Source organism: Rhinatrema bivittatum, chromosome 7 (assembly GCF_901001135.1).
Source record: "Rhinatrema bivittatum chromosome 7, aRhiBiv1.1, whole genome shotgun sequence".
Classification (NCBI taxonomy): domain Eukaryota; kingdom Metazoa; phylum Chordata; class Amphibia; order Gymnophiona; family Rhinatrematidae; genus Rhinatrema; species Rhinatrema bivittatum.
In genome coordinates, this window is record NC_042621.1 from 122,106,993 (window position 1) to 122,134,846 (window position 27,854).

The 27,854-nt window shown below is 43.4% G+C and overlaps 1 protein-coding gene and 1 long non-coding RNA gene across 3 annotated transcripts in view; one reads left to right on the forward strand and one right to left on the reverse strand.

Annotated features, from left to right (window-relative positions):
* PALD1 (phosphatase domain containing paladin 1) overlaps positions 1–27,854 on the forward strand; it is a 453,903-nt gene that overhangs the window by 147,065 nt on the left and 278,984 nt on the right. The gene's annotated exons all lie outside the window — the stretch shown is intronic.
* Positions 16,466–27,609, reverse strand: LOC115095425. Its single transcript, XR_003857763.1, has 2 exons — positions 27,483–27,609; positions 16,466–16,552 (listed from the first exon to the last, which is right to left on the reverse strand). It is a non-coding gene; the product is annotated as an uncharacterized LOC115095425 (long non-coding RNA).

The window sequence follows — 27,854 nt, forward strand, 5'->3', positions numbered from 1 at the left end:
GCCTCCTCCTTTGAAGATTGTTGTGACATCCTTGAGGTCATTTGGAGTTTCCTCCTCATTCCAGATCTTCAAGAAGATGTGAGATCCTTTCCACCCTGCATGAAGATTTTGGTGGAGATTCACATCCATTCTGGATGCCTCGTTAGGCTTCATCTGCTTGGCGGCTTTACTCACCTCGCCAAGGATAGAAGAAATAAGTGGAATGTGTTGGGTGTGGTAGTCTGCTTCTTGCTCGCAGGACCAGTTTGCGGGTGCAGGAAATGTGTGCTGTGGAACTGAACACACTGCAAGTTAAGCATTGCAGTGCTATGAACAGCATCTCCTATTGGGCTTATACAAGCACCCTGCTAGAGGAATATAAGCTTATCTCACAATGTTAATGCCTAGGCTACAAGCCTGGTACATCTTGATAACTGCACAATCTTTGCATCTCAGTGTGAGCCTTGCTGCTTCAGTATTTATGGTTCACAACTGGAAAGAAAATTGTTAAAAAAAAACAAACCACACACTGACAGCAGACTGGGTTTTAGGGGGACTTCATGTTTTTCTTAACAGTTTAAAGCTTCATGGTTAGATTTTAGGATGACCTCGATGCATGCCTGGAGATGGAATTTTGATTTCCTCCAAGACGGGGCATCCCAAACCCATCCTGGTGATCCTGCAGCCAGTCCGGTTGTGGGGATCATCGCAGTGAATATGCAGGAGATAAATTTGCATACCTTGGGGACTCAGTATATGCAGATTTACCTCATGCATGTTCATTGTGGCTATTCTCAAAACCCAACTGGCTGGGCACCCTAAGAAGATCAGGCCTGCATCTCTTGTGAGGGTTGAATCAGATCAACTTGAGGAAATGGAGCCAGTTGGCAACTCTTGTTTCAGACGGCTGAGTGGCGGGATCCCCTGGCTAGTTGCCTGAAGTTTGGTCACCCTGCAGCTCTCTCTGGTTCTTGTTGGACAGGCCCACTGTCCCAAACATGCTTAAAGCTCTGACGAAGAGAATTTGTTTACGCACATCCCCGACTGCTGATAGACTGGCCTCGTGTCATTACAATATAGAAGATAACCGCCTCGTGCCCGTCGGGTAATGCACTTAATAACGTGTTTTGATTTACAGTATAGATGAGAACAAAAAAAACCAATGATGAAATATCCCAGTAAAAGAAGATTTCGAAGTAAGCGGTAGAAATATAAAGCAGTGAAACTCATCTCTTCGCCTCCACTTCTCCAGAAGGTGTTTGCAAAGTCTGCTTCACTTCCAGGGTTCTTAGCGAAAGCCCGGAGAGCCCTTGACATGCCAAAGCCTGGCACCGTGCCAGCGGAGATGAAGGGCACGTGTCTTGTTTGTGTGAGAGTGCTGGGCACGGGACCGGCCAGGGATACCCGTCCAACCTGGGAATTTGAAAATCTGCAACAAGAACCTTCTGCTGTCTGGGTGTCCTTTGTTGCTGGGTACATCTTTTAACCTTTTTAGATCTGTGCTTCCCCCCAATCCACTCTTTAGATGGGAATCTGCAAGGTTCAGGCTCTACTGCGGTGACCGACAAACTTGGGCTTCCCCTGCCTCTTGGAAAGTGAGTCCTGCTGCTTCTTCTCCCTCTCGGGCTGGAGGATGAGGGGTTGAGAGTGCTTGTGCTTAATTTTTTTCCCTTGAGGTCAGCAAGATGCAGATTTCACCTTTTACTGAAGCTGAAAGCAACATTACTCAGCAGTCACCAGAATATAACGTTCTCTTTCTTTCAAGGCTTTGTTGTTTTCTGCTTTGGTTTTCTAAGTTTCTTTTTTTTTTTTTTCTTTTTGTCCTGATAGACTTCAGTAATAATATATATATTTTCTTGTCTGGAATAAAATCCAGTCCTAACGAGCAAGTAAGTGGAGCATATGCTGCAGCACTGCCACAGAGCCGGTCCAGAATTTGGGCTCTTCAGCTTGGAGAAGAGGTGACCGAGGTGGGGATAGAATAGAGGTTTATAAAAGCATGCATGGGGTGGGACAGGTAAATAGGAAACTGTTCGTTACCCTTTCAAACAGTAGTAGGGCTAGGGGACCTGCCATGAAAAAAATCGGCGAGTGTATATTTTTTTTTTCTCTCGAAGCACAATCAAGCTGTGGAATGTGTTGCTGGAGGATGTGGTCAAGGCGACTAGCACAGCGGGGTTTAAAAGGGATTTGTACAGGTTTCCGGAGGAAACGTCCATAAACCCGTTACTAGCCAGCTAAGCTTGGGAAAGCTACTACTTACCCCTGGAAGTGAGCAACAAGGAATGGATTTACTCTGAGATCCGCCAGGTACCTGCGGCCTGGATTGGCCACCATCGTGGACGGGATGCTGGGCGCTGTGGACATTTGGTCTAACTCAGGATGCTGCTTCTTATGTTCCTAATTTTTTGTTCCCAAGTGTGTTTTACTTTCCCAAATTAGTGCACCTGTCTTCAAAGCCGTGTCTAACAAAATACCACTATACAGGAATTTGGCTTTCAAATGATCTAGCTATCAGCGTTTTGTCTTGTTTTTATTTTGTTCTGCTTATTTTATTATGTATTGTATGTTTTCATTCATAACCCGCCCCGAATGTTGGAGGGTACGGCCTCTAAATGCTTTTAAATAAATACATTTTCAGGGCTGGGGAAAAAACCCCAGGCAACCAGTTCTTCCAGGTGCCTAAAATCCAGCATCTGACTTCTGCTGCTGGGTGGAGGAGCCAGGGCTAGGGAGAAGCAGCGGCGCCCTAGGACTGGAGAGAATAGCAGCCACGGGGGCTGAGGAAGTGCAGCGGCAGTCGTGCGCCAGAAGTGCAGAGGTCAATAGGGCAGGGAGGGGGCAGGCGCAGCCTTGGGCCTGAAGAAACAGCAGCCACCTGGGTGGGGAGGAAGAGACAGAAAGAGCAGTGGCTGCCAGGAGAGGGAAGAGAGAAATAGTGGCCCATGAGGTAGGCCGTAGCCTCCAGGCTGCAGAAGAAAGGCTGGATGGGGAGGCATAGTGGGAGAGAGCAAAGGTTTAAAAAAAACCCCCAAAATTATCAAAGTCCCCTTTCCCTTCTAGTTTGCAAGAATTTTGGCCAGAGTCCAACTTTTCTAAAGAAAAGAATTTCCATCCCTAGTTATTTTGTTTCTGTGAGGTTCCATATTCAGTCACTGTCCAGATAGCAAAGTTAGCCAGATACACTTATCTGGCTAACTTTGGAGTTATATTCAATAGTGCAGCCGCGCTATTGAATATAGTCTGTTATCTTAAAGTTAGCCGGCTAACTTTAGACATCTCTTTGCTGGCTAACTTTGAATATGGAGTTAGCCGGCTAACTTAACCAGCTAATTCTGCTCCTTCCAGTTATGTCCCTGGAATGCTCCTAACTTAGCCGGCTAAATTCTATCGGGCTAACTTATTAGCCGGCTAAAATAGAGCTGGCTAAGAGCCCAAATATTCATTTAGCCGGGAACGTCTGTGTTATCCATCTCAATGCTTTTGAACATGGATGACTCTCTCTCTTTTTTTAATTTTTGGGGTGGGGGTGGCGGTTAGCTTTATTTCTGTTTTTATACCTTTTATGACCCCAATAACCAATAATCTTTGTGGATTTTGTTGTTTTTTTTCCAATCTGGCTCAGTGATAGTCCAATCAAAATTATTTTTCCCGGCTGCCTTCTAGTGGCTGGATTTGGGGGCCCTGATTGCAGGCTTCTGGAAGGTGACCTGATACATGGTCCCGGTTCCAGGACGGTCACTGCAATGACCTGACTAGCTACGGTGTTGGATGGAAGAATCCCCGCTTAGTCACAAATGGAAGGTCCCTGGCACCAGGATGCCAGCCCTAGTTCCAGCTGAGTGGAAGGAAACTGCCTGCTCCCCATATCCCCCCAAAATAATATTTTATCCCCAGTCCTTGCTTGCCTCCTGTCATCGTTTTCTCCCACACACACACACACACACACTCCTGGTCTGGTGGTCTTGAGCTATGGCCAAATGTGCTGGCCCCAGCTCTCTTCTGTCAAGGAGAGGGGGCAGCCTGAGAGGGCTCTTACCAAGACCCCCTTGCCCCTTGGAAGACTCGTGACCCCGTTAAGGTCTGATCTGGCAGTCAGGGTCTGGCATGTTTGTTGTCCAAACTGAAAGCGGGGCTGTAACCTCTGTCGCAGTATCTTTCTGAAGAGTTGCAGCTCTTCCACGTTAGCTCCCGAGACTGAAGGGTGCATTCAAAAAATAGAACAATCCCCTTCCCCTACCTGTTTTGAATTTGGAGTGGTTTAATGTTTTACGGTCGTTCTTAGCCCCCCAGCTGGATCCCAGGCAGAAATAGCCCGGAGACTGCTGCCTTACGCTGCGTAATATCTGTTTACGAAAGAGCATCCTCAGAAACGTAGAATCTCTCATCTCAGGAAGGCCGCCGGGCCCATTTCTCTCTTCTCTTGCTAAATCACAGGCCCTGCTCGATCTCTGGCTTTTCCCTCACTTTCATGCCATGAAGGATCCTCTGGGCTTTCCCTGAATTCTCATGCCGGTTTTGAAAGAAAGGCCAGAAGGGGTCCATGGGAATACCTAGAATAGATTTCATTTATTTACTTTCAAAGTGCTTGCTCCTGGATTTCATATGAGTTAGCAGTAGTATCATCTGAAAAGTGTTTGTGTATTCACTCGATGGTTTTTTGTTTTTTTTAAGTTTTCTCCTTTGCAGAGCTGCTCTCTGCTTTGCCTGCGGTTAGCATATGGGTTTCTCAGGATGTGGCACGGGAAGCGGCAGAGGGGCTTCCTGCTCTGTGAGATCACCCCTCATCCTCTTCGTCACCGCGGCCTTGGGGTTTTTTGGTGGGTTTTTTTCACTAATTAACTAATTTTTGCATTACCTCACTCCTGGCCAGCAAGCCGCCTCTCCGCTCTTATGACCCTGGTCCCTGCAGATGTTTGCCCTCCTTGTACACCCTGCTGGAGGTCTAAAGGGATTTTCTTTTGTACCTTAATGAAACCGTTTCCTGTGGAGACAGGCCAGCGCTTCCTGTTTTGTTCTCTCGCCCTCTCTCTTGAAGCTGCTGTTAGCTCCTTGAGCGATAGCTAACACTGGCTCTGCTATAGCTAGTTTTAACCCTTCAGTTGTTGAACACGTTGGCCAAAACAAACGGATTTAGAAATGAACAGACGAGCAGCGGCAGGACATATTAAATCCTCCATGCGCTTTTGTGGCACAGCCAGAAAGAAGTTGCACACCCATGCCAAATTTTCAAAGTTAAGCTTGAAAACAAATGTCCTCAACTTGAAGTAAATATAGTGATGTTTAAACGAAAAAATCCTCCTCCCCCTGGATACTGCAGTGTGTTGTTTATTTATTTAAAATCTTTTCTATACCGTCATTCAGTTAATTTACCATCACAACGGTTTACAAAAAAGGCACATAAAGTAATAGAAATTGTTTAAAATAGATAATACATTATAGACGTGCCAGCAATGAGCGGTAACAGGGTTCTTTTAATATAAAACTATTTGAGTTTTGTTTTCATTAGGTTGAAAAGTTTCTTTTGTAGTTCATATATAAAGTTAACAATCTAAAGTGTATTTAATGGTGGGAAAGAAAAAAATAAACTAAAAACTACATACTCTGTGCTGAGTTACGATCTTATTTGCTTTCTCCATTCTCTTTATAAAAAAGCCAAGTTTTTAGACTTCCGCTGAAAAGTTGACCTTGCCGCATAGCCCTCTCTCTGCCTTACCCTTCACCAGACTCTGAAGCGATGGCTAGCGGGATGATACTGCACTCTTCCCCGGCCTATGCTATAATTACACTGTGCAGCCACATGGATAACTGGGCGCTCTGACTCGTTCCTTTCTCTGTGTGCGCAGCTTGGGTGGCCAACTGGCTCCAGATCTTCAGGATCTTTTCACCCCCATTGCATGCAGGGACATGTAGTTCTGATTTTCCTATTGCCGTCCCTAAGAAGCGCAAGACTACAGGTCCCTGCATGCAGCAGGGTGAAACCAGGACTGGACCAACCTGCCCTGAAAACCTGCAGCCAGCTAACAACCCTTGGGTGCATCCCTCTCCAAAAGTAACTGAGACATGCATTGGGAAAATCCTTAGTAGTGGGGAAGTGACAGTAAAACTGGAGATCAAATAGATGGGTATTGTAGCAGTCTGGGAGTGAGGAAGGCTTCTCTAGTTTTTGCTTGCCGTCATATCCTTCTTCTGTGTTTTTGTATGAGCCTCATTTTAAGAATGGACTTCATTTTCTTTCATACCACTTAATATTTTTAAACTTTTTATTTAAGCAAAAAGGCAGATATTCTCAACAGCAAAATACACTATATCATCCAGATATAACTTGAAAGCAAGCATAGAGAACTTGGTCACAAAGTACAATAATTGTGTAAAAAAAAAAAAAAGGTACAGCTAGGCCATCATACCTCTTTAAACCATCTGTGCTGCAGAAGGGCCTTGTTGGAACCTGTACCACCAGCTCCTGTGCTCGGCGAGGGGTGATGGCATCACAAAGCATACAACACTATTTGATGTAAGGGAATTTGTCAAACTACGCTCATGCAGAAGTTGGATCTTTCAGTTCATGTGCTCCTAAGAACAGCTACATTGATAAACCAAGAGGCACTGTAAACAGAAAACCTTACAAACGTCCGTAATATTTTTTGGATTTTTCAGCCTGCCTTTCCAAATGTTGCTCAAGCATGATTAGAATTCGGGGACAATAACTCCCTGTCCCAAAGAGCTTACAATCTAAGTGGGTTCCTGAGGCTATAGGAGTTTCCCAAGGTCATAAGGATTGTGGGTGAGATTTGGATTCTGGTCTCCCTGGTTCTCCGCCTGCTGCTCTAACCGGTAGGTCACTTCTCAGGTGGGTTTAGGGACTCCAAAAGCCCCTTTCTCAGGGAAGGTTTCATGGGTTGTGGGCGGGAGGGCAGAGCGGCAGAGGTGGTACAGCTGTGGGACGCCTTGCCTTACTCTATAGGAAAGACGATGTCGGGGAGGGGCAGGGTGATATGTGTCCAGATATCGTTTAATGAGGTAAAAGATTGTGAGAGCTCCTTTTCCGTGTCTGTGTTGCTGGCGGAGAGAGAGAAAGTGGAAATTGGTTTAGAAGACTGAAGAAAGATGGGCTCAGCCAGCGTAAAAAACTAGCTGGGACTTGCTGGCTTCCTTTGTTGTTCCTGTGTCTCCCATGACACCTTTTAACTTAGGTTGGGAACTTTTTTGTGTTTTGTGTGTACTTGATAACCTTGTTAATTCAAAGTTGTTTAAGAGAGTTTCCCTCGTACATTTAGTATAATTGAGCACTAGGGTCCTTTCGCTTGTATGAACAAATGGACTGCTGTACTACTGGGTGTTCCTATATTTTATGTGATATGTAATGGGGAACCTTATCCAATGCCTTTTGCTCCACAAGTGAAATTGTGTTGGGCTTCTAGTTTCAACCTGGTTACTCAGTGTTGCACTCGACAGGTCTAAATATTTATTTTTTGTATTCATTTCTTTAAGTTAAAAAGTTTTTTTTTTCCTCCTCATCTTCACACGACCCTTCCTCTGTATAGTGTTAGCTGGCGGCAGGCTTGCTAGCGTTGGGTTCTAGTGCTAGCCCAGTGTTTCCCGCTGTGCCCTGCTGGCACTTTGGTTTTCCAAAGCCTGATCACCTGGACACTTCAGCGGGAAATGGCTCGTGGTGAGCACCTTTTTGGTGTCGGCAGCATCATTTTGCCGTTTCCTTTCTCTTCTCCTTTCACCTTTCTATAGGTCTGTTATTTCTTTGTCACTTTGGTATTTTTCTCTTTCATGTTACTTTTTTCTCTTCTGGCCATTACCATATTTTCACCTCCCCCCCCCCCCCCCACCGTCTTTCTCACCCTTCTGTTTCCTCATTCATCTCTAGTCTTCCTTCTCCCCAGTATCCTCCATTTTTGAAGTACTCTTACTTTTCCAGTAATCTAAACTCTGATTTTGTATTCTGAGTCGCCGCCCTTCAAAAGAAACCCGCTGTACAATTTTAGTCAGCTCGGCTGAGAGAAAAATTGGGTGGGTGGGGGAGGGGGAAGCTTGTGGGCAGCCCCATATTTCTCCCTTGGAAACTGACATTTGGGGGTTCTGGAGTATTTTTTTTCTGTGTTTGAATAATTGGATTATTTGCATGCAAAGTTTGCTGCCTGGCTTAGAATTTGGTTAGAATTTTTCTGTAAATGTATCCTGGGCTGGAAGAATCCCAGGCACAAGATTGCCCGGCTCCCTAAAATCTAGGGCCTGACAACCGATGGAAGAGGGCACCGGCAGGGCCATGGAGGCGAGCAGCTGCCGGCTGAGGTACCCCCTACTGCTGGCGGAAGAGGAAGGGGTGAGGGGGGAAGAAACTGGGAAGGGTGGTGGAGATGGGAGGAAAGTACCTGCAGGAAGTAAGGGAAGAGAGCTTGGAAGGCAGAGTAAGAAGTTGCAAAGAAAGTGGAGTTGGTGGGAGAAGAATGGAAGCAGGGGAAAGAAGGACGGAGAGACCAAAGAAAAGGAAAAGAAAAAAAATAAAAACAGACAAAACAAAAATAGTCCAAAATCACAGCAAAAAAAAAAAGAAAGAAAAGAATTCTCTGGCTTCTAAATCTTTTTCCACCCCTGGAATAAGAAGTCAGTTTTCCAAAGATTTTCCCCATGTACATTCCCCAGTCTGAAATTAGCCCTCTCCTCACTGGCCAAAGCACACGTACTTTCGGCCATGGGAATAGGGGGCAGAGCTGGGATTAGGGCAAGGGAGGTGAAGTATACATGGGGGATTTCATTTTAAAATCCCCATGTATGCTGTACCTCATATACTTTAGTGTGCAGGCACTTCTGTGCCCGGGGTCCCCGTCATATGCCCCCTTTCTCCCACTCTGGAATTTTCAGATGGAAACTGTGTGAACAGAATTAACTCGCACTTCATACCTGCGGACCAGTTGACCCCATAATAAGTAATCACCCTAGCGGATTAGAATAGTCGATAATTACGTGTGAGCTTTGTCTTAGGTGTCTTAGAGCTTCCTGTACCTTTATTTGATCCAGAACAGTCCTCCCTTGGTTTATGTTTGTGCTTACCCACAATGATTAGGGAAACTTTTGGGGATATTGCACTTTTCTTTTTCACTAGATTATAGCCACTTGATACAGTGTGATTGTTGGCGTGAGGTGTTGGTGCCAAACTAACCAACAACTTGTGTCCCTTTTTGTGTGCTGGGCTTTAATGTAAGTATTTAGAGGGTACTTTTTCAGCAGCCCCCACAAAACTGAATTCTGTGTGTACAAAGCCCCCACAGACTTAAGCCTGGATTTTCAAATCGGACCTGTGCGCATAAAATCCGCTTTGTAAATCCCTGGGGTGTGTTGGCACGCAGTGACAATGTACACGCATGTGTATGGTGTAGATTTATATGCACGTGTTTGAAAATCAAATATGTGCATGTGTATGGTTTTCTCATCCCCAGCTCTGCACCTCCACCACCCTGGAACGTTTCTTTGATGTGCACATAAAAATGCGAGCAAAATGGCATTAGTGCATACTTTTACTAGCACTGCCCTCCAGGCAATTTTCACAAGGCCATATACAGTATATGCATAGAACCTGGTATTATGTGTAGTAACAGCTTAAAAAAAAAATACTCCCTTCATTCAAGGAATTGGCTTGTGACTGCCACTGCCTGACCTCGCTGGCGGTTTCAAGAGCAGTTTTACGCTGATGGGTCTTTGCAGGCTGACCGCGCTCAGCTTGTTCTAGACGTGTCTAATCAGCACCGCTTGTGGTCTGGAGGGGCAAAGGAGCGTTGGTCTCGGTGGGAGGAGTCAGCTATCATGGCGGGGAAGGGTTTCAGGACTGCTGCCCAGAGAACACTGCCTGTTGCTGGAAGGGCATGGAGAGACCTCTTGTTTCTCTTGCTTAGCCCGTCCGGAGTGGGCTGTGCTGAAATTCTGCAGGTGGCAGCCATGGGTTCCCGCAGAAGCTGTAGGGTGACTGGCAGCATTATGTTAAACAGTACGTTCTTTATTTATGAAGGCCAGCTTTGACTAGAAAAGAATGCACCCAGCAGCTCCACAGTGGAAAATCCAGGTTGTGTTTTGCTTCCTCTTTAGTTAGCAAAGTTCCAGGCAGATGCATCCTGCAGCCAGGCATTCCTTCCTTCCATGGGTCACTTTGCCTATATTTAGTGCTAATGTTGGCTCTTTGAGTTGGATCTTTGCCCAGTGCCTTCTTCCGTAGCACCAATGTTAAGTACGGACCAAGATTTGTGAGTACCAGTGGGGACTGCCATGTAAAAGTAGAAAGGGGCAAGGTGGCCTCTCCCTCTGAGAGTCTGTCTGGAACCTGAAGCCCGCTTTGAAGGGCTGTGTATGTCTCCATGTGCTTGCACTGATTCTCTTGAAACTGCCCTATGGCCTAGCGCTTACTTTATTCTGGTATCGGCACCGTGCCGGAAGAAATTCTGCAATGAAAGAACTGGAATCAGCTTGTTTCTCAGAAAATGGAGAATTTATTCATCCAAGAGTTGTTTTTTTTTTTTTTTTAAAAGGGAAGGTGTTGCACAATTTTCCTAATTCTAAGGTGACACACGGATCCATTCCAGTGTTGGCAGTGTTCTATGATGTGAGAGGGTAGGAAAAAAATGAGGCTCACCCATGCCTGGTGCTGCTCTGCAGTATTCTGTAGTGTCGTCGGAGCAGAGGAGAACTGCTGTTATCCAGATATACCTGGTTCTTATCTAGCCTGCCTGGGAAGGATGAAAGGTTGAGTCTGGGACTTCCATGTCTGTAGATAGGTTAAAGGCACCATCTGAGTGTTGTTCTCCAACAATAAGCAGATGCAGTAAGATATGTAATTGGGTTATGTGATTTCATCTTATGCCAGCTCTAGAGGATTCTTCCAGAGTTTTCGAGGAAAAACTCTGGGGCATGCATGGGGGCTCTGTGTGTCACCAGATATGATTTTGCTTTTATCTTTCTTTCGTTGGAAGAGTATGTCCAGCAGGATTGTTGCTGCCATTATTTTAAGTCCACCGGTGTTTTTTGTTTTTTTTTTTTGGGGGGGGGGGGGGTTTCTATTTCTGCTCCTCTTGCTCAGTAATAAATATTATTTTTAGTTACTGGAGCCGACCATGGTTGGCTTGGCTTGGCCAGGCCTCGTTGACATGGTCCTGAGCTGTTCCTTGTTGGGGTTACAAGGCCTGTTAGTGGAATAAGAGCCCATCTCCCTCCATCCTAGGTCCCATTTCTGTTGGTTCCCTGGATTTTCTTCCTTGTCTGAATGTTGCATGTCTTATTGCTTAAAGAAAAGTAAATAGAAGACAAAGTGGGGGTTTCTCTGTTGGTGGTCATCCTGCCTTTCCCCCCTTTATTTGAAGACAGCCCTAAGTTACAAAGTATGGTTCAGTGGGGCTTCTTGTCAGCAGAGAGTAATTGCTTACTTTTAAAGGTGATGATTTGGAAGAACTGAAAGAAATTTCAGTGAACCTGGAAGAAGTACTAGGGCAAATTGACAAACTAAAGAGTAGCAAATCACCTGGACCAGATGGTATACATCCCAGAGTACTGAAAGAACTGAAAAATGCAATTGCGAACTTGCTATTGGAAATTTGTAAACTATCAGTAACATCATCTATGGCAGTGGTTCTCAACCTTTTCCCATCGTGACACGCCTGACAGATCATGCTCACGTATGACACAATGCTCATTACAGTTCATGGCAGAAATAAAAAATAAAGTCCCAGTATTATTTTTATTGTTAAGAATGACACAAGAGAAAGATAAGTACTCGATCTGAACAGAAATTACTTAAATAGTAAACATCCCATAGCTAAATAGTATGGCATTTTCTTATGTTCTTATGTGCTGATTGTCTTGGCATGTCGATCATTTCTCTGGTAACTTAAGATCACACTGAAAAATTCTACTCCTTTACACCAAGGTGTTTTGCAATTAATTCCAGCTTCATATTTATTCCTCCTCCTTCTCTTACTTTATACAGAAGGAAATTAAGAAATTTTCTTAAGAAATTAAGAAAAGTCTGTAGAAAAATAGGGGGAAAACACAGAAAATGTGGAAGAGCCAGTTACCTGAAGTTTGCAGATGTTTAGTTTTTTTTCTTTTGTGCTCCCAGATTCCCTTAGCCTTGCTATTGACTGAATCTTTCTACCACCTGTATCCTGTGTAGTGTTTGAAAAGGAATGACTAATGCTAAGTACCTCAAATAAAAATGAAATGTTTTATTGTTATGTAGTAACAGAGACCAGTTGGCCCATCCAGTCTGCTCAAGTTATTCTGGTTCTACATTGCTAAGGATATATTCCAGTTGCTAAGCAAAGACATCACTTGTAGGGCATCATTCCTTATCCAAGTTAGTTTTTTGTGTCTTCTTCTTTGGTTCTGTATCATCCTGGGCAGATGAGCTGACAAGTTCTCATACTTAATCTAACACACAGGGCCTATTGCCCCATATGTGTAACCACCAAGCTTTGTGATAACCTAAACAGCTTCCAAAATTAGGCTGTTGCCCAAATGTCTGGTCATCTAGATCCCCTGACCTTGCTGGATGAGGCCAGAAGGCCCCCGCCAACCTGATGGCATTAACCCGATTGGTTTATGGGGAGTTGTATAGCCTGTTGATTGCTAGGTTCTGCCTCCTTTGTCCTTCCACTTTCTGTCTTGAAGGGAACTGGAGAGAAAAGGGTGAGGTTGGAGTGTTAGAGCAAGCAAATCCGTGTTTGATCCCTCAATTTTTAAGTCAAACCAAAGACTAATTTGATATAATTTCTGGATGGAATGATGTCTCTTTAGAGGTTCTGGCACTATATATGTGGCGAATCATACATCAGTTGACAAAGATCTGGATATATTTTGGAAGTCTGCAGTTGCTCCTGTCCCACAGCTGGTAGAGAACAGTTTCAATTCAAAGCATGACAGGACTTTCTCAAAAAAGCTGAGGACTTTCTCAAGAAAATATGAAAAGGATGGTTGTCCTGTATTTCAATCTGCAACACATGTGATATTTAACCTTTTAAGTTTGGCTTTTTATACCTTCCCCATCTTCGGGGACAAATGGAAGAGAGTTATGTGAGGGGGCCAGAACATTTTGGAGCTCTTTTAGTTTCCCAGGAATACACGGTTGGGTATCATGGACTTATCCATTTTTATTTGTGTACCTACTTCTGAATTTCCAGAAAGCATTTGACAAAGTCCCTCATGAGAGACTTTTTAGGAAATTAGAAAGTCATGGGATAGGTAGCAATGTCCTATTTGTGTTGGGTGGATATGTCACTAAGGCCTGAAGCGCGCTGACCTTCCAGGTCAAGTACTTGAGGTCACAAGATCTCCACAGCTCAAAAGGATCTTTCATGAGCTGAGCCAGCACTACATTGAGGTCCCAGGAGATAGGGGGGGTCTGAGAGGCGGGTTGTGGATTGCCAACTGGTTAAAATATAGAAAACAGAGTTCGGCTAAATGGTCAATTTTCCTAATGGAAAAAGGTGAATAGTTGAGTGCCCCAGGGATCTATTCTGGGACTGATGGTTTTTAATATCTTTATAAACAACCTGGAAATGGGAACAACAAGTAAGGTTATTAAATTTACCGATGGCACAAAATTGAATAGAGCAAGAAGTCTGCCGTGGCGGCGATTAGGCCTAGGTTCTGAGAAGGGAGTGTAGTGAGGAGGATAAAATGAGTTGATAGTGATGGCATCTGTATCTGTTACCCAAGACTCAGTGATTAGAAAGCAGTCAGGTTTTTGGTCAGTTAGTAAATCATAGATAATAGCATTTTTTCCCTAACTGATTGGGCATTGTATAATAGAGATAAATAGGAAAAGAAGTCTGCCGCTGCGGTGGTTAGGCCTAGATTCTGAGAAGGGAGTGTAGTGAGGAGGATAAAATGAGTTGATAGTGATAGCATCTGGATATAGTAATAGAGGGAACCACAATAACAAATGGTATAGTGCTAAAAATTTGAGGATCCGTATACTGGATTGATCTGTGTTGGGGGACCGAAACCTTCTTTCAACTATTCATGAATAAAGGTGGAAACACTGAATTACATCTTTTTTTTCGCTTCATTTTTTGGATTAATCCAGTATAAGGATCTGCAAATTTTTAGTGCTATACCATTTGTTGTTGTGGTTTTTGCCAATTGTATATACCGCTCATCACCTCCACTTCCCATTGGCTGTAATAGAGGGAACAACATTAAGGATTTTCTGACTGAGGTCTTAGTTTTGTTAGTTTGTTCCTTTGTTATTGTTGAGTCATTATATTTGAAGTTCTTTATGTAGCATCTTCTCATGGTTAAAAGGTGAGGTGAAAGAGGCTATTTTAGCCAAAAAAAAAATCCTTCAAAAATTGGAAGAAGGATCCATCTGAAGAAAATAGGATAAAACATAAGCATTGTCAAGGTAAGTGTAAAACATTGATAAGACAGGCAAAGAGAGAATTTGAAATGAAGTTGGCCATAGAGGCAAAAACTCATAATAAAAACTTTTAAAAATATATCCAAAGCAAGAAACCTGTGAGGGAGTCGGTTGGACCATTAGATGACAGAGGGGTTAAAGGGGATCTTACGGAAGATAAGGCCATTGCAGAAAGACTAAATGAATTCTTTGCCTCCGTGTTTACTAATGAGGATGTTGGGGAGATACCAGTTCCAGAGATGGTTTTCAGGGGTGATGACTCAGACGACCTGAACGAAATCACTGTGAACCTGGAAGATGTAGTAGGCCAGATTGACAAACTAAAGAGTAGCAAATCACCTGGACCGGATGGTATGCATCCTAGGGTTCTGAAGGAACTCAAAAATGAAATTTCTGATCTATTAGTTAAAATTTGTAACCTATCATTAAAATCATCCATTGTACCTGAAGACTGGAGGGTGGCCAATGTAACCCCAATATTTAAAAAAGGCTCCAGGGGCGATTCGGGTAACTATAGACCAGTGAGCCTGACTTCAGTGCCGGGAAAATAGTGGAAACTATTCTCAAGATCAAAATCGTAGAGCATATAGAAAGACATGATTTAATGGGACACAGTCAACATGGATTTACCCAAGGGAAGTCTTGCCTAACAAATCTGCTTCACTTTTTTTTGAAGGGGTTAATAAACATGTGGATAAAGGGGAACCGGTAGATGTAGTGTATTTGGATTTTCAGAAGGCATTTGACAAAGTCCCTCATGAGAGGCTTCTACGAAAACTAAAAAGTCATGGGATAGGAGGCGATGTCCTTTCGTGGATTACAAACTGGTTAAAAGACAGGAAACAGATTAAATGGTCAATTTTCTCAGTGGAAAAGGGTAAACAGTGGAGTGCCTCAGGGATCTGTACTTGGACCGGTGCTTTTCAATATATATATAAATAATCTGGAAAGGAATACGACGAGTGAGGTTATCAAATTTGCGGATGATACAAAATTATTCAGAGTAGTTAAATCACAAGCAGACTGTGATACATTACAGGAGGACCGTGCAAGACTGGAAGATTGGGCATCCAAATGGCAGATGAAATTAATGTGGACAAGTGCAAGGTGTTGCATATAGGGAAAAATAACCTTTGCTGTAGTTACACGATGTTAGGTTCCATATTAGGAGCTACCACCCAGGAAAAAGATCTAGGCATCATAGTGGATAATACTTTAAAATTGTTGGCTCAGTGTGCTGCAGCAGTCAGAAAAGCAAATAGAATGTTAGGAATTATTAGGAAGGGAATGGTTAATAGAATGGAAAATGTCATAATGCCTCTGTATCGCTCCATGGTGAGACAGCACCTTGAATACTATGTACAATTCTGGTCGCCGCATCTCAAAAAAGATATAGTTGCAATGGAGAAGGTACAGAGAAGGGCAACCAAAATGATAAAGGGGATGGAACAGATCCCCTATGAGGAAAGGCTGAAGAGGTTAGGGCTGTTCAGCTTGGAGAAGAGACGGCTGAGGGGGGATATGATAGAGGTCTTTAAGATCATGAGAGGTCTTGAACGAGTAGATGTGACTCGGTTATTTACACTTTTGAATAATAGAAGGACTAGGGGGCATTCCATGAAGTTAGCAAGTAACACCTTTAAGACTAATCGGAGAAAATTCTTTTTCACTCAACGCACAATAAAGCTCTGGAATTTGTTGCCAGAGGAGGTGGTTAGTGCAGTTAGTGTAGCTGGTTTCAAAAAAGGTTTGGATAAGTTCTTGGAGGAGAAGTCCATTAATGGCTATTAATCAATTATACTTAGGGAATAGCCACTGCTATTAATTGCATCAGTAGCATGGGTTCTTCTTAGTGTTTGGGTAATTGCCAGGTTCTTGTGGCCTGGTTTTGGCCTCTGTTGGAAACCGGATGCTGGGCTTGATGGACCCTTGGCCTGACCCAGCATGGCAATTTCTTATGTTCTTATGTTCTAGGAGCAATCCCTGTGTGCAAGAAATTCACAAATTATCTTACATTCGTTGGATCCAGTTGGTTCATATTGTCTATGATGTCACAAATGACCACATGCAGCATGAACCAATCATATTTTACTCCATCTGAGGTAACTTATGACATTATTTCAAACATGGTTCGGTTCAGGGGGATTGCGTTGTAGCAGCCTGAAAGATAAAAAAAAAAAAAAAAAGAGTAAGTTTAGTTGATAGGCAGGCATTATTTCCTTTTGAGAGGAGTTAATGTCATAAAATCATGAGAGAAAAATAATCAGGTGAAACTGTAAATCGAGGAGCTTTTTGAGATGACGAAAGGAAATTCAGGGACACTTTTCTATGCAACAAATATCTTTAGGATTTCATTTTATTGTTACATTTTTTTAAATGATTGCTGCTTAAATTAAAAGTAAGAAAAAGTAAAACCAAGCCAGATGTAATACACTACAAATAGACATCTGTAAAACCTAAAATAGCAGCTGGCGTTTGAGTGGCAGTAGTTTGTTTATAGGAAGAGAATGGTGATGCTGCCATTTAAATCCCTTGATTATGGGTTTGGATAGGGAGTGCTTAGAAAAATTATAGGATAGCAGAAAAAAAAGGAAAAATATACAATAGTTAGGCACTTGTGTACTGCTGTCTGGAGACAGCAGACTGTTGTGAAACAAAGATATGGATTGTGTTCCTGCCACTGCCATGTGCTCACAATGGGGGAATTTTCAAAGGCATCACCGTGCGTATAACCATAGGTTTATGTGTGTAAGCTGCTCCATATTAAATTGTGTGGGATTTGTGCTCATAAAAGTATGCACGTAACCTAAGTTCACATGCATTTTTATGTGCAAAAAAAGAGGTATTCTGAGGGAGGGCGGAATCGGGATATACATGCATACTTTCTGATTTAATAAAGTATGCTCATAAATGAGCCTGCTGAAGATGTGCTACAAACAGCAGGTGTGAGCTTATGCGAGGTATTTTGGATGATTTACAAAGTAAACTTATGCACACACGTTTGCTTAAGTTACTCCAGTTTTCAAACTATTTTGGCAAGGCATAAGATCCATGGGTTGTTATAAAATTATCCTCTCTGTGACTTTGACTTATAGTAGTTCAGTGACTTACGTGTGTTCAGTGTACTGCTGCTCTCACTGTTTTGTGGGCTTTTATGTCTATTGGCTGCATCAGACTAGGGGGGTGGTTCTCTATACGATTAGTATGAAAAGATCTCTGTAAAGCCAAAATGTTTTGGCACCAGCCTGCCGGCTCAAAGGTTAATACTCTGCATGTCCTGGGGTTTTGGGGACCATTCCTGGCTTTTGCCTTTCTGGGGCCTTACGAGGTGCAAAAGAGCAACAGTTTAAATAATTCTGTAGTGAATTGCATCCCAGCTGCCCAACAGCAGATGAGTCGTAGTTGATAGCTCTGTATATTGGAAAAGCTGGAGTACAGAAAGAAACCTAGCAACATTGTACGTAGATTCCCTGATGAGAGCCAGATGTGAAAGGGGAGGAAAAGAAGCTATAAAGTGAGATTTGAAAACGAAAGCAATTCATGACAGCAGGTTACTCCATTTCAACCCTTTGCACCTTCGCGAGCCCATCTCCCAACATATTCTGTGACTTAGGTCATCCTTTTCTAATAGCAGATGGGATAGCACAGTTGTCCCTTGGCAGAAAGCAGCAGCAAGTCCCTGGGTGTGTGACAGTGGGCGAAGGGCTGCTTCCTGCCTTCTGGCAACTGTTTTAAGTTGCTCTTACATAGGCTGCCTGGGATATGTGCCTCAGTGCTATGGCGACAAACATCTCACAAGGTGTGAGCAAGAGGATTTACACTTAGCATGCAAGTTGGATACGCTTATAACCACAAGATACATCTCGAGGTACATATTCAAAAGCCATTTAGACGGATGACATAATAGTTACCCATCTAAATAGCTTACCCGGCTGTATTCAGCCTTTATCCAGCTAAATTCTAGCCGGCTTACAAGTTGGGCGGCTGGAATTTAGCAGGCCAAGTTAGGGGTGGTCTAGGGGCGTAACTGGAAGAGTTGAGTTAGCTGGCTGAGTTAACTGGCTGACTCCAATATTCAGAGTTAGCTGGATGATTTAGCTGGCTAAGTCTGGTCAAGTCAAAGCGCTGTTCTAAAGTTAGCTGGCTAACTAATTAAGGGCTGGATTCATCATTCTTCGCAGAATGATGAATTCTGGAGGGCGGGGTGGCGGGCCTGCGAAAGCCTGCAGCCTTCGCACCACAGCAGTGTGATTTCGGCAGCCGCGGTATGCCAGCTGCCGGCTTTCGCACCGAATAGCGCCAGCATAAAAGGTAGTGCTATTCGGCACGCCACTGCCAACGATAATGTTAGGGGGCACCAATGCTGCCTCCATTGGAGGCTATTCTGCTGACCGATTCCTCAGATGAGGGAAAGCCGTTGGGACCGATACTTCCGCGGAAGACCTCACGGTCGACTTTGCTTGGGACTTTATTGGGTTCCTCGGCTCTGCTGCCCTCGGGGCCCCCAGTTCCTTCGGTGCCTGTGGTGTCTCCGATGCCATTGGGGCTCTCTGAGCCTTCAGGGTCTTGTCTTAAGGGTGTAGCTAGGGCTTCTCCACCAGTGTCCCTGGGAGGGGGGGGCCTGGTGAGGAGGACACCCCTTATGAACCCTGGGAGGATGAGGCGTCCCTGTCCTCTTCAGAGGATTCCGAGGACCTGCCATCTGAGCCGTCTCCCCTGGAGGAGAGGTGTTGATCTCTGCTGGAGAAATTGACATTTGCCGGTTTTGTGCAGGCCATGCGGAGTCTGTACCGTTCCAGCTCCTCACCGAGGAGGACTCCAGGCACAAGATGCTGGAGGTCCTCCAATTTGTGGATGCACCCAAAGAGGTGGTGGCAGTGCCAGTACATGACATTTTCAAGGACTTGTTTGTTCGGCTTTGGGAGCATCACATTTCAGTATCCCCAGTGAACCGAAAGACCGATGTGGTGTACCTAGTGCAGCCTACCGCAGGTTTTGAGCGGCGTCAGCTTCACACCAATTTGTGGTAGTGGAATCTGTCTTCAAGAAGGTGAAAAGTTCTCGAACCCATGCTTTGGCTCCTCCAGGGTGTGATCACAGGGCCCTCGATGCCCTGGGAAGGAAAGTCTTCCAGGGTTCCATGCTGGTAGCCCGGATTGCCTGTTACCAGTTGTATATAAGCCATACATTCAGGGTCTGGTGGAGTATCTCCCACAATAACTTCAGGAGGACTTCCTGAAAGTTGTCCAACAGGGTCTGGAGTGTGACAAGCACAAGGTCTGGTCCACCTATGATTTTGAGACGGCAGCCAAAGTGGTTGCAGCAGGCATAGGTGCTCAGCGCATGGTTTGGCTTCAGGCCTCTGACCTCCATCCGGAGGTGCAGGAACATCTTGTGGACTTTCTCCGCACTGGATGAGCATCTTGCAGACTTGCCTCGCACTGGAGAGAATCTCCTTGGAGATAAAATTAAGGAGGCAGGGACACAGCTAAAGGATCATCATGAGATCCTCCAGCATCTCTCAACCAGCACCTCTAACCCACGGTCCTCTGGTGGGAAGTCATCAGAGAAACAGTCAGAAATGAGGAGTTTGGTTAGTAGTTGATGGTTGTTTTATTTATTTATTTATTTATTTATTTATTTATTTAGGGTTTTTATATACCGACATTCTCGATATACATATCAAATCAAGTCGGTTTCCATATAACAAAACTGTCGCCGGTAAGGCGTTACATTAACATGGTAAAGGTAAAGGGAGTACATTAACAATAGACAAAGTATTGAACAGAGAACGTGCAGCATAACATTAAACATCAACAAATTATTGAACAAAAGAACGTAGATCAATAAATATTAAATATTAAACGTAAAAAAAAGATATATAAATAAAATAACTATGGGAAGAGCATGAGCTAGAAAGCTGATGCTTCAAGAGATGGTTTTCATAGCAGGTGGGTGGACTGTCCAGAAAAGGTCTGAAGGTCCTAAGTGTATAAAGTCGGTCGTGGACTTTATATTGTGCTGATTTTGCTCTTTGACCTGTGTCGAATTGTTTCTTTCTGCGATTTTCGAATAGGCTTGTCGGAAGAGCCACGTTTGAGGTTTTTCTTGAAGTAAGATGGCAGGTTTCAAGACGAAGATCTGGCGGTAATGAGTTCATAGGGAGGGCCCAGCAGTGGAGAGTGCTCGTTTTGCTAGCGAGTTTAATCGGGGGAGCATATAAAGAACCTTTATAATTATATCTGATGGGTCTTTTTGATGTGTGAAGGCGGAGTTGCGAGGTAAGATTAGGTGACGCTTCCATAATATCCTTGTGGATCATTGATAATGTCTTGAAGGTGATTCTAGCTTTTATGGGAAGCCAGTGGAGGTAGAGCAGAATTGGAGTGATGGTGGGCTCTTTTGTTGGTGTTGGTGAGTAGCCTCGCTGCAGCGTTTTGTACCATCTGTAAGGGTTTTATGGACGAAAACGGAAGACCTAGCAGAAGAGAATTGCAGTAGTCTAACTTGGACAGAATTATGGACTGGACTACTAAGCTGAAGTCGTTGAAGTGAAGGAGTGGTTTCAGATTTTTTAACACTTGGAGTTTGAAGTAACATTCTTTGGTTGTGTTGTGAATGAAGATTTAAGGTTGAATTGATCGTCGATGCGCACCCTAAGTCTCTGACTGAAGGTGAGTGGTTTAAGGGTGGTATTGTGGATTGTGTTGAGCTTTGGATGTTGAAGAGTGGTGTGGTTTTCGTCAGGAGAGATGATGAGGATTTCTGTTTTATTTTTGTTGAGTATAAGGTTGAGGCTGGATAGCAGGGAATTGATGGATAGTAAGCAGTTGTTCCAATGAGCCCAGGTTTTTTGGAGTGATTCTGTGATGGGAAGAATTATCTGAATGTCATCAGCGAAAATATGTGCTTTAGCTTGAGACTGGAGAGTAGGTGCAGAGTGGAAGCAGGTAAATGTTAAATAGGGTAGGGGAGAGCAATGAACCTTGAGGTACTCCTCTGCTTGATTTGATAGGAGGTGATTCTATGTTATTTATCTTGACTTTGTAGGATCTATTTTCTAGGAATGATTGAAACCAACTATGAGCTTCTCCTTGGATTCCTATATCTGATAGCCGCTCGAGGAGGATGTCATGATTTACCGTGTCGAATGCGGCGGATAAGTCGAGAAGAGCGAGGAGGTACGATTGTTTTTTTTTCTAGGTTCAGGAGGATGGTGTCAGATAGTGATGTTAGTAGAGCTTCTGTGTTTTGTGATTTCCTGAATCCAAACTGAAAGGGGGAGAGTATATTGTTCTCCTCCAGGTAATCGGCCAGTTGCTTATTGATGAATCTCTCCATTACTCTTGAGATTAGGGGTAGGTTGGCTATTGGGCGGAAGTTGGGCAGGGTCTGTAGTAGGCAAGTTGGGTTTTTTTTAGTAATGGTTTCAGAATGGCTATTTTCAGTTGTTCTGGGACCTTTCCTTGAGTTAAAGAGCAGTTTATGATGTTTGCTAATGCTTTGGAGATGGTGTTGGGAATAGATAGTAAGAGCTTGGAGGGAATGGTGTCCAGTGGGTGAGAGGATGGTTTAAGTTTATTGAGGATGTTTTCAATTTCCAGGGATGATGGGGTCTCGAATGCTGATAAGCTGTATTTTTTGATGTGTGTCGGAGTGCTGGGAGGTATTGCTGTCAGAAGTTGAGTGGAGGTTGTGATAGAGGTGCTCTGGGGTGTAGTTGCTGTCGGCTGTTGGGGTGTTGTTGCTGTCAGCTGTTGGGTTGAGGTAGTTGGGTTGAGATTGGCGATTGGCTTGAGGAGGTTGGTGATCTTGTTGTCGAAGTAAATTGCTAGTTCCAATGCTTTGTCGGCTGCTTGTTCATCTGGGATGATAGGTGGAGAGGGTTTTGTAAGGGATGATACAAATGAGAATAAGGCTTTGGCGTCGAATGCGAAGTTATGGATTTTTTTTGCATAAAAGTCTTTTTTAGCCTTGAGGATAGCCCAATCTGTATGTGTTTGAGGAGGGATTTATAGTTTAGCAATGTGGTTGTGGATGGAGATTTGCGCCAGTTGTTTTCCTTTTTCCTAAGTTCTTGTTTCAGAGTTTTTAGAGTCGGAGTGTACCAAGGGTGTCTATTGGCTTGTGGTGGTTTCAGAGATTTGGTGATGGATGGGCAGGATAGATCTGCGACCTCGTTTGTTATCATAATCCAGGAGTTGATCGCTGATGCTGTGTCTGTGAGGTCCAGTCGGTCGAGTTCTTTGGTGAGCACTTTATTAAGATTGTCAATGGAGCAAGGTTTCCTGTATTGAATGGTGGTTGCTGGGTGGCTAAGACGAGGTTGGTCTTTGATTTGAAGTTCGGCTGAGATGAAGTAATGGTCTGACCATGGGACCCGGGACACAAGTAGGGTTGGTGGTCGAAGTTATGGCCATTGTTGAGAAAGATCAGGTCTAGCGTGTGACCCGCTTTGTGTGTGGGATCTTTGATAATCTGGGTGAAGCCAAGGTGATTTAGTGCTGTGAGAAGGATGTCACAGTTGTGGGTTAAACGAGCGCTGTTTACATGTAAGTTAAAGTCACCCATCAGTATAGCTGGTTTGTCCTGTTTGAAGTGTTTGGTAGTGAATTCAATTACTGGTGAGGGGTCAGTATCTAAGGTGCCTGGAGGTGAGTATACTATGGCTATTTGCAGATGGTCCGAATTGAAAAAGGCAATTTCAGTATTGTTTATTGTAGTGGAAAGTTGTGGTGTGATCCCTAGGCTCTTTTTGGAGGCAAGCAGGATCCCTCCACCCTTTTTTTTGTTTCTGGGGATAGAGTGTACGTTATAGAGGTGGTTGGGGAGTTGGTTCAATAGAACTGTGTCCGTGGGTTTCAGCCATGTTTCTGTAATGGCACAAATGTCGGGGTTGTTATCAGTCAGGTGGTCGTTGAGAAGGTGGAGTTTTTTTGTGATTGATTGTGCGTTGAACAATGTGAGCGTGAATAGGGTTAGTCCAAGTGTTTGGGAGATGGGAGATATCATGATTGGAATCAATCTCTGTTGCCGGATGCCTAGAATCCTGGGTTTGTTAGGTGAAGATTTGTGATTGTAAGGGATTGTAGGTATAAAGAATGGGGGCATGATGCGGTGGCAGTCTGGTATTTGTTTATATATAGGTAACGGAGCATTGTTCACTTTGTTTTTTAGATTTGGCTTCTCCCTGACAAAGCCTTGTGAGGCAAAACAAGGGTCCCTTGTAGGGAATGTGAGAAGCTGTTTGGGAATGTGATATGGAGCTTCTAGCGTTTTGAGATAATGAAAAGTTAATATTTAAGAAGGAAACACACATAGGAACGCGAGTAAGACAAGAGCATGAATTAGAATATGAAAAAAGGCTCAAGTGGTTGGAAGACGAGAAAGTATATATTTATGAAGAATTTGGTTAAGAATATGAACTAGAAAGGAGCACACAAGTGGAATAAGTGATAATGTTACATGTACAGTGAAGATTGTGATGCAATATGTTATGTGATATGTTTGTACAAGAATAAGTGTGGGAAACCTGGATATACAAATAATCACTTGTATTGGATTATCTGTGACAACTCACATTTAGTGTGTTGATTTTTGTATAGGGTATACAAACATTAATACATGGACTGGTTATGTTCATTGTATATGTATTCTTGTGTCCTTATGGACTATTTTATTGTGTGAATGAGGAGTGAATGTGTGATTCATTTAATGTGGAATATTGTTTTGTTAATAAATATTTATAGTATTTTGTAAATTACAATAGACTCTCATTTATTTCATTTGTTAGTGAATACGCTCCATTGAAAATAATGGGTCTTCGGTAAATATGTTTTTTGAAAGATAGACCATTGTTGCCTTATTAACTCAATCTACCAAATCCAGATTGTCTAGAAGCTTAGAGTTAGTCCTAAATTGGATTGGGAGTGCTTATACCCTTAAAGGTGAATTTTTTAAAGCATTACGAATGTAAAAATTAGTGCGTTCACACAAGTAGTCTGTTCTCACATATTCTGTATTTTATAAAAGTCCAAAATATATACAAGCTGTGTAATATCTTTTTGAAAATGAAAAGTTTAATAAACATAAAATTAAAAAAAAAAAGTCCAAAATATGCACATTTTCACTTTCAAGCACACACACATACACACATGAAAAAAGGGGCAGTCTAGACAAGACGAGGCCAACAGACGTGTAATTTGCTATTTTAAAAGGCACTTACACGTGTACATTTTTTACTTGTATAATTTTATCTGGCATAAGTGATATTAAATGTGCTTATTGTGCAGTACTGACTGGGTGAACTAGGGAAGTTCAAGCTGAAGAACTGAGAGGGTTTCGATGAGCCGCAGAAGGAGTGGGCAAACTAGTGGACTAATTGGTAAAACTGGTAATTTCATCAACGTGTGCAGGTTATAAAATGCACCAACTTATGTCTGTAAATTGGGACTTACACGGTAAGACCTACTTTACTTTCATGCGTAAAATACCCACACGTACATTTTTAAAATCGAGGGGTAAAGTCTTATGCGTTCAGTGCATTGATGTACGTGGTTTCAGTGCGATGCATGCATTCACGCATAAGCCTACATATGTGTATATGTTATGGGGTAAGAGTGCACCTGTCGTACGTGTGCTATGAAATACTATAGTAAATCTATGAGCGGGCCCGTATACACAGCCGCACACAGTTGTTTGAAAGTTATCTTCCCTGTATTATGCTTAGCTATTTCAGGATCCTTTTGCATGTTTTTGTTAAATTATTAGTGTTACGTTCATTTTATCTAGGAGTTTCCCGCATTTCCAGCTTAACAGGTAGGCTGGTTTTGTTCTTTTTTTCACAGATAGGTCCCAGTTTGTCTCCCTAGGGGTCAGCTTCTTGAAACATTACCCTTGGCTTGTGGAGTCCGTGGTGGTGGTGGTGGGGGCATTGCTTTTGCCCCTCCTTTTTTATCTTCTGTTTCTAGTCCCTAGTGATGATTGGGACAGCCAGAGTTAGTTTTCAGGTGTTTGCTGATGATCTTCAGTTGTACGTCCCTTTGAGGGCGGATCGGATAGCCTTCACTTGAGAGGTTAAACCAATGCCAAAGACACACACAAAGGCTTGGATGATGGAGACTAAGTTAAAACTTAACCCCAGCAGACTGTCGGTATAGAAGGGGCAATGCACATCAGTGTGCCCTTCCCTGACCTGGGATGGAGGAGTAGTAATTCAGTGGAAGGATCAGATATGGAGGCTGGGAATTCAAATTGATGTGCCTCATCTTTGGAGCCTCATATTTTTTTTTATAGTGGTGAAGAATTGTTTCTGTTATCCCGTGCCATTTTAGCAGGATTTGTGGGTGTATGTTTTTTTTTTTTTCTTCTTGTTGATTTTGCGAAAATGATTTGTGCCGTTATAATGCCATGAATTGGTTACTGCAACGTCCTCTGTTTGGGGGTTACCGGTGAGGAGCACAGGCTTGCAGATCCTGTAGAATGCAGTGACCAGATTTAGTGGTGCGGGCAAGACTGAGAGATCACAGTGCACCCGTTTTAGATTAACTCTAGTGCTTGTCAGTTGGGCAGCAGGTTAAATTTAAAACCTTAACTGTGGATTTCAAGATGCTACGTGCATCGGGGGCCAGTGTATTGGGTGCACCGTTTGGTGTGAGAGAGAGCCATCTGTGTATTGCCTTTCCACGAGGAAATTCTGCTGGAGGTTACGTCGCTTAAGATGAGTTCAGCTACTGTTCGGGACCACGCATTTTCTTCTGCAGTCCCTCGGGGGGGTGGAATAAGTTGCCATAGTCAGCACGTTGTTATCAGAGCTGATACGTTTCATAAGGCTTTTGAAAACCTTTTTACTAACCCAGGATAGGGAACGTTTGGTGATAATTCTTTCCTTGTTAGAAAAGAATATATCATTTCATAATGTATTGCACTGCTGCTGCTGTGTTTTTTTTTTTTTGTATGTTTTTGTTCACTTTGTGTTCGCTTTCATATTTCTATTGTAACCCACCCTGAGCGGTTTCATATAAATGGAATAAATAGCCAAATAAATTTTTCTAGCAAAAGGGTATATTCCTTGACCCATTCCCTCTTTCAATTTAGAGATTCTTAATAAGAGAGAGGCATTATTTTTGTATTGGTTAGTTTAATGCTTCATCAGGGTTCTCCTTATTAACATGTTTAACATTTTATGTTTAATTGGGTGATTCATCCCATTCAGAGTCAGAGGTATCATAGGCTTCATTCCCACATACATTTACAGTTATTGATTTCGTATTGGAACCAAACTTCCCTCTAAGCAGAGTGACTTACCGTACTTATTCCAGACATATTTCTGCATGTAATCCCATGCACTCATTTCATCTAGCTAGTGTGCACATGAACCATCTGCTGTACCCACATCCCCAGATTCATTCTGCACCGTTCAACAAAACCAGCGTAACTCTGGTTGCAAGACTGTACCACTCCTCTTAGATCCTGCTAGTTCTGCATGTTTCAGCATCTAACTGCGTTCTATGTACCACCGTTAACATTAAGGAGATTTTGTTTTGTACCTCCAGGGCAAACTGCCGTTTTCCCCCTGCCCCACCACAGAAGAGGTTACAGCACGGTCAGCAGCAGTACGGGCTCCCCTCGCATGCGTTGCCCTCCCAGTGCGTCGCACTTCTGCCATGGTTGTGATTGCGTGTATGTCACAATCTTATTCCACTGGATCTTGGTTAGGCAAGTTTCACTGTAGAAGTGCGAGCAGCCTTGCGGTAGAACATGAAAAATGGTGAAAAAAAATAATATTGTATTAACGGCATTGTCAGCGCTCTGTCATGCAGTCAGCAGGCCCTCCTCAGGAAGCGTCTGTCTTATGCCCTTCACCTCAGGTCTGCGCATGTGGTGCCTGTTCTGTCGTATAAACATCCTGCTAGTGGAAGACTGTCTGGGGGGATGGGAGCCCTTTTAAAAAAATACAAAAAACCTGCTAAAGAGGCCATTGTGCAGATTCAGGTCAACTCGCAAACACATTTTAAACACCTTCAGTCATAGCTAGGGTTTTAGAAGAGATGTCGCTGCATTAATGCCCTTCTAGCTGGGAAGCTGTTACCGTTTCCTGCAGCATTGTCTGCTGTCCCTTCCGCTCCCTGTTTTCTTTGTATGTGGCAGGCAGACTGAGCAGGTACTTCCAGGAACTCGATTCCTTAGAGGCTTGGATGGATAGGAGTAGGAGCTGCCTGAAGCCTTGGCTCTTCTGACTCATTAGATCTGTATCATCCCGTGTCATCTGTGTAAAGAGGGTCAGGACCAATCCGGTGGCTGTGAATGGAAGGAGAAGTGGAAACGGCTCTCGGGCCGTGCCAAGCCGGAGAGCAATGTTGAGAATTTCTCTGATGCGTGACTGAACTTACTGAAAGGACTAAATAGGTAAAAAAAAATATTCTTAAAAAGAAAACAAGCAGAGAATAAGTTACTGATCATG